Source organism: Capra hircus, chromosome 15 (assembly GCF_001704415.2).
Source record: "Capra hircus breed San Clemente chromosome 15, ASM170441v1, whole genome shotgun sequence".
Lineage (NCBI taxonomy): Eukaryota > Metazoa > Chordata > Mammalia > Artiodactyla > Bovidae > Capra > Capra hircus.
This window is the reverse complement of record NC_030822.1, coordinates 8,898,903-8,904,073: the sequence shown is the minus strand read 5'-3', so window position 1 is coordinate 8,904,073 and position 5,171 is coordinate 8,898,903. Positions and strand designations below refer to the sequence as shown.

The window sequence follows — 5,171 nt, the reverse complement described above, 5'->3', positions numbered from 1 at the left end:
GTGGAGTCAGAAGACCTGGGCCTGGATGCGGCCCCTGCCACCAACCCACCGTGTCACTTTCGTCAGGTCTCAGCTGCACCCCGGGCTCAGTTTGTTCCTGTGCCGAAGCGGAGGTGGGGGTGGTGGACCTGGTGGACACACTCCTCGCCTCCATCAGAAAGGCCTTGGGAGCGCCGTCCAGGCGGGGTCCAGGTGGGCTCCAGGACGCCCGACTTCAGGCTGGAGCGAAACTTGAGTCTTGGCTTCACAGCGAGGGGATGACTGTCGGTTCCCTGCTGGCCTGTGGCCTGTGTCCAGCCCCAGCTGGTGTCTGGGAATGGAGGGAAGCGGGACAGGAAGTGATATCTGGGTCACCAGCCCACCCAGCCTCCCCACTCCACCGCCCACGTTCCCAGGCCCGCTCTGCCTGCCTCTGAACCCAGCTTCCCCGCAGACAACGGAGGTGGCCCAGGCCCTGTGCAGTATCTGTCCCCGTCTAGGGGAGGAGCTGGGAACACAGCGCATGAGGAGGTCGAGCCAACTTCCCAGAATAGGCCCCGAAGCTCCTCCCAAGCAAACAGAATGCAGAGAAGCCAGCGTTCCCAAGTTCAAGGCCAAGGCAGGGCGGCGGTCCCTGTGGAGGTGGGTCTGAGGCTGGGGTATGGTGGGAACAATGACGTGCTTTTGGCAGGCCCAGAAGATTTTTCCTTTCTGGCACTTTAGGCGGATGCCTTCCCGCTCCCCCACCTCCTGCAGGGAACTTCCTCAGGCCAAGGATCAGCAAAATCTGGAAGAATCTGCCTGGAAGCTGATTTCCCTGGTTTCTGTCCCAGAGGTCAGCTCTCTATCCCCACTCTGATCCCAATACAACAAAACAGGATGGATGAATTCCCCTGATGTTCTAGGCGCAGGCAAGTATTTTCCACGGTGTGAACCTCTCTCCCCTACAGACTTGATCTCACAACCTTCCCCCTTTCAGAGACAAATGGTTTATGAAGCTGCTTCATACTAATATGTGAACAACTGCCTACTGACTTTAGCCTGCCCTGTGTACTTGACTATGAACTCCTGGAGCCCAGGGACTGTCTCATTCCTCTTCGTGGTTGCAGTGCCAAGTACAAGGCTCGGTACAGAGTTGGTGTTGTGTGGATAATCATAAAGAAGACAGAATAGCAATAATGAATCATAACAGGTAACAATGGCTGGATGTTTTCTAAAAGCCACAGAGTCAGCTAAGGGCTTTATGTATGTTGCCTTATCTCATCTTCACCTTGTGTGGTAGGTACTGTACTTATTCCCATTTTACAGAGGAGGAAACAGGCTCGGGGAGATGAAATAACTTATAACACCTCCTCTTCCCAAATGTCTTTAATGATGAATTTTTGGCTTCCATGAGTGTGGGTTTTTTTGTTTCTTTTTGTTTTTTTTTTTTGTTTTTTTTCAGGAAGTCCCCAAATCCAAATCAGAGTGACTCGGGAGAGGACCGGAAGGCGTCAACCAAATCCCGATCAAAGTGACTTGGGAGAGGGCCGGAAGGCGTCAATGGATGGGGTTTTCCTCCCTGCCTTCTCTCCCGCTCCCACCTGCCTGGTGAAAATATAGGCGCCCCTGGGACTCCCAGCTTCAGGGCGGGCCTGGAAAGGGCTCAGGGAAGCCAAGCCTTTGCTGGAGGGTAGGGAGCCTCACTTGGGTTTGCCTGAAGCCCCTATTTTTCAGAGGCCCCCTGTCTGCCCTCCTCGTGGCTCAGGGCCCCTCAGTGAAGGGGCTCAGTGTGCGCAGGGTCGGTCTCTCCCATCAGACGGCACTCTACAAGACCAGGATCTGTAGTTCACCAGCGGGTCCCCAGGCAGGTAGGTACACAGGGCCTGGTGCTATTTGCTCCAGGAGCTGGCCCTGGAGCCCAGTGACGCCCAGTTCCAGCTTTCTCAGCAGCCTTAAAGCTGGGAGGAAGATTGTAACCAGGTTGGCCTTCGCCTAGACTTCTCGTTAAAAGGGAAGCCCGCAGAGAAGGGACACAACCACAGGACGCAGGTACATGCAGAGGCTGCCACCAGCCGCTAGCCACAGCCTCCACACTCATCTCCATCACCTGGGTCCTGGCTCCCCTCCTCCAGGAAGCCCTCCCTGGTGCGCCCCACCCACATGCCCTGTTATACCGGTCGCTTGGGTTCCAGGAAGCTCGGGGCGGTCACAGCTCTGGGGAGAAGATGGGAGAGCAAGAGTTAGGCTTCTTTAGGATTCAGAACTGGGCTTTCAGTTCCAGGTCATGGTTTCTGTCCTCTTCTCCCCTCTTCTCACGAAGAGGCTCTCTCAGTCATCCTTGCTTTTCTATCTTTTTTTCCCTTCTTTTCTCTTCTTGCCTCATTCCCCTCTTCCTTCCATCTCCCCCTCATTTCCTTCCTTCACTCCAGCACTTTTTCATGGAAGACTTGAGGCCACTTTTGCCTTCAGCCCACCTCCAGGCCTCTGGGCGTTCAGACCGGCCCGAGGTCGGCTCACTGGGTTGAGTAGTTCAGTGCCAGCCTTGGGCTCTGTGGGTCTTCCTCTGGGCTGAGTGTCGGGGCGGAGCGGCCTCATGGTGACACCCAACAACCCCACCCTCGCCACCCACCCCGCTGGGCCAGCGCTGGAAGCAAGACACCGCCACCCCCTCCACCCTCCTCGCAGCAAGTGCAAGAAGAAGTCAGGGGCCAAGGAAAGCGCCCTGGAGTAGGCGTCTCCATTCCCTGAGTGCGTGGCCCCAGAGGTATCCCCAGACACAGCTTGCATCCAGCAAATGCTTGCTGAGTGGCTGAATGAACACCACAGACTGAAGTCCTGTCTGGCTGCCTCATTTCAGAGACACCCCTTCACCTCTCTGAGCCTCAGGACCCTCGGTTAAGACGAGGAGGAGTTGCCCGACCCTGTCCACCCCCTCGAGGCAGCTGAGAGGAGCAGGTGTGACAGTGCCTCCAGGCGGGCAGGTTGTGACGGTGATGGTGGGAGAGGCTGTGCGGGGCCCCTTCTTTGGGGCTGGAAGGGGATCGAACGCTCTGGGCTGAGCGATCCTGAGGAAACCACCCAGCATTGGAGAGCCTCAAGGCTCTGCGGGGGCCCCGCCTTCCTCCCCTGCAGAACCCTAGCAGGGTCTGCCCACCGCGCCCCTACCATTCTTCGGCATTGAGCCTCCCTTTGCCCTGGCCCGCCCAGCGCAGCCAGGCCAGTGCCACCAGGCGGGTCCTTATGAACTTGGCTTTCAAGGGGAGCTGGTCTAAGCAGAGATTGAGCCAACAGGCAGGAGACTCCTAGCAGGTTCCGGGGTGGGCAGGGTGCCTCGTGCCTCCGCCCGGGACTCAGACCCACTCAGCTCTGCCGTTTGCCAGCTGTGTGGCCTTGGCCCAGTCGCTCCACCTCTCTGAGCCGCACCTGCCTCATTTCCTGCGTGGCAATATCCTTGCCTTGGCACCCCTGTCATGAGAGTCCACAGAAGAGGAAGGGCCAACCTGGCAGGGAGAGGCGCTGGGTGATGGTGGGCATCTGCCTGGCTCGGGGGAGCCCATCCACGCGCCGCTCCCCCCACACCCTGCCCCCCGCCCCCCCAACCCCCTGCCTCTCTTCCTGCCCAGGCTCAGCCAGATGGTGGGAGCAGGGAAATGCCGCCGAGCTGCACGCTCCTGGTCTATTTTGAGAAGCCTCCTGTTTCCTCTGCTGCCTGGGGCCATGTGGTGGCTGCAGGTCTCTGCTCACGGGAGGGACTCCGAGCTGGACCTTGTCCTTCCCTGACTCCTCACCCCCAGCCCTTTCCTTCCACATGGCCTGAGCCCCCACATCCTGACTCCCAGCTCAGGCACCACAGCCTCGGCCAGGAGGGGCAAAGGTCAGGTGCCCAAAGGGGGCTTTGTGGGGGGGGAGCTGGTCACTTGTTGGCAATATGGAGAAAGTGGGAAGGTGGGGTTGGCCCCCCTGTTGTCACGGCTCAGCCCCTGCCCGCCCAGACCCCTGCTTCTGCAAGCCTGGCCCCTCGTGGCCGTCAGCATCCTCAGGGCCCTGGCAGCAGTCATCACTGCTGGGGTTGAGCGCTGGGTGGAGTCATTTATGGTCCCGTACACAGCTTCCTCCAGAGTGACCTCAGGGGCCTGCAGAGAAGGCCCGGCCAGGAAGCCAGCCAGTCCCCTGGCTTGCTGCCTGGCTGGTCTTAATTGCCCCAGTCACTCCTCGAGAATACATGGGAGCCGCCCTTACCTCCCCTCCTGCCCCTCCTCCTCCCTGCACAGAGCTCTGACCCTGGTGTGCCACACCCTCAGTTGCTAGATCCGTGACCTTTCATCTCTCCGTGCCTCAGTTTACTCATCTGTGAAATGGGGCTAAGGAGATCCCCCTATTCACTGGCCTGCGGGGAAGAGATATTGAGTTAATGCTGGTGAAGTGCTTAGGACAGGGCTGGACACTTAGTAACTGTAGCTCCTATTCAGTTCAGTTCAGTTCAGTTGCTCAGTCATGTCCAACCGACTCTTTGCGACCCCATGGGCTGCAGCACACCAGGCTTCCCTGTCCATCACCAGCTCCCGGAGCTTGCTCAAAATCAACATCCGTCGAGTCAGTGATGCCATCCAACCATCTCATCTTATTATCCTCAATAAATTGCAGCTCCTATTACCTGATTGACCCACAGAGTCTGCCCACCCAGCTCTTCTATATCACTTCCATCTCCTCTTCGGCTGTGCTGGTCCAACCTCTCCCGGGGCGCTGCCAGACCTTCTTGCTGGCTTTGCCGCCTCTGTTCTCCATCCCTCTAGAGCCAAGGGCATCTTTCTAAATAAAAAGTCTGATTAGTGCTGTAGAGTTTTGGAATTAGATTTATTCATTCACCACTGCCCCCCAAATATTTGTGGTCTGAGTCTGTGCTACAGCAGTAACCTAAATGAAGTAGGAAGCTTATGTTCTAGTGAGTCCAAGTCCCAGTCCGAACCTTCATTCTGTCATCTGCAAAATGGGATCCTAGAGAACCTGCCCCACAGGTTTGCTGCGTCAGCAGAGTACTCAGCTCTTCTATCACAGTACATGAAATATTTTCCAGGTGGAAACCCTGGGATGAGGATGGTAAGGATGGTGTCATACCATTCCTCATAACCTTCCAACATTCATGCTGGACTCAGGCTCTCTGTGAGCTGGTCCCAGTGATGCCTTCCCCACCCCCACCAACCCTGTCTCTA

At 57.3% G+C, this 5,171-nt stretch overlaps 1 long non-coding RNA gene across 4 annotated transcripts; it reads left to right on the top strand.

Annotated features, from left to right (window-relative positions):
* LOC106502911 lies at positions 382–4,776 on the top strand. Of its 4 annotated transcripts, none has more exons than XR_001919207.1 (5): positions 382–621; positions 736–1,171; positions 1,424–2,916; positions 3,585–3,693; positions 4,606–4,776. It is a non-coding gene; the product is annotated as an uncharacterized LOC106502911 (long non-coding RNA). The 4 variants fall into 4 exon arrangements; XR_001919208.1 differs by having other exon boundaries at positions 736–2,709; positions 2,819–2,916; XR_001919206.1 differs by having other exon boundaries at positions 736–2,725; positions 2,819–2,916.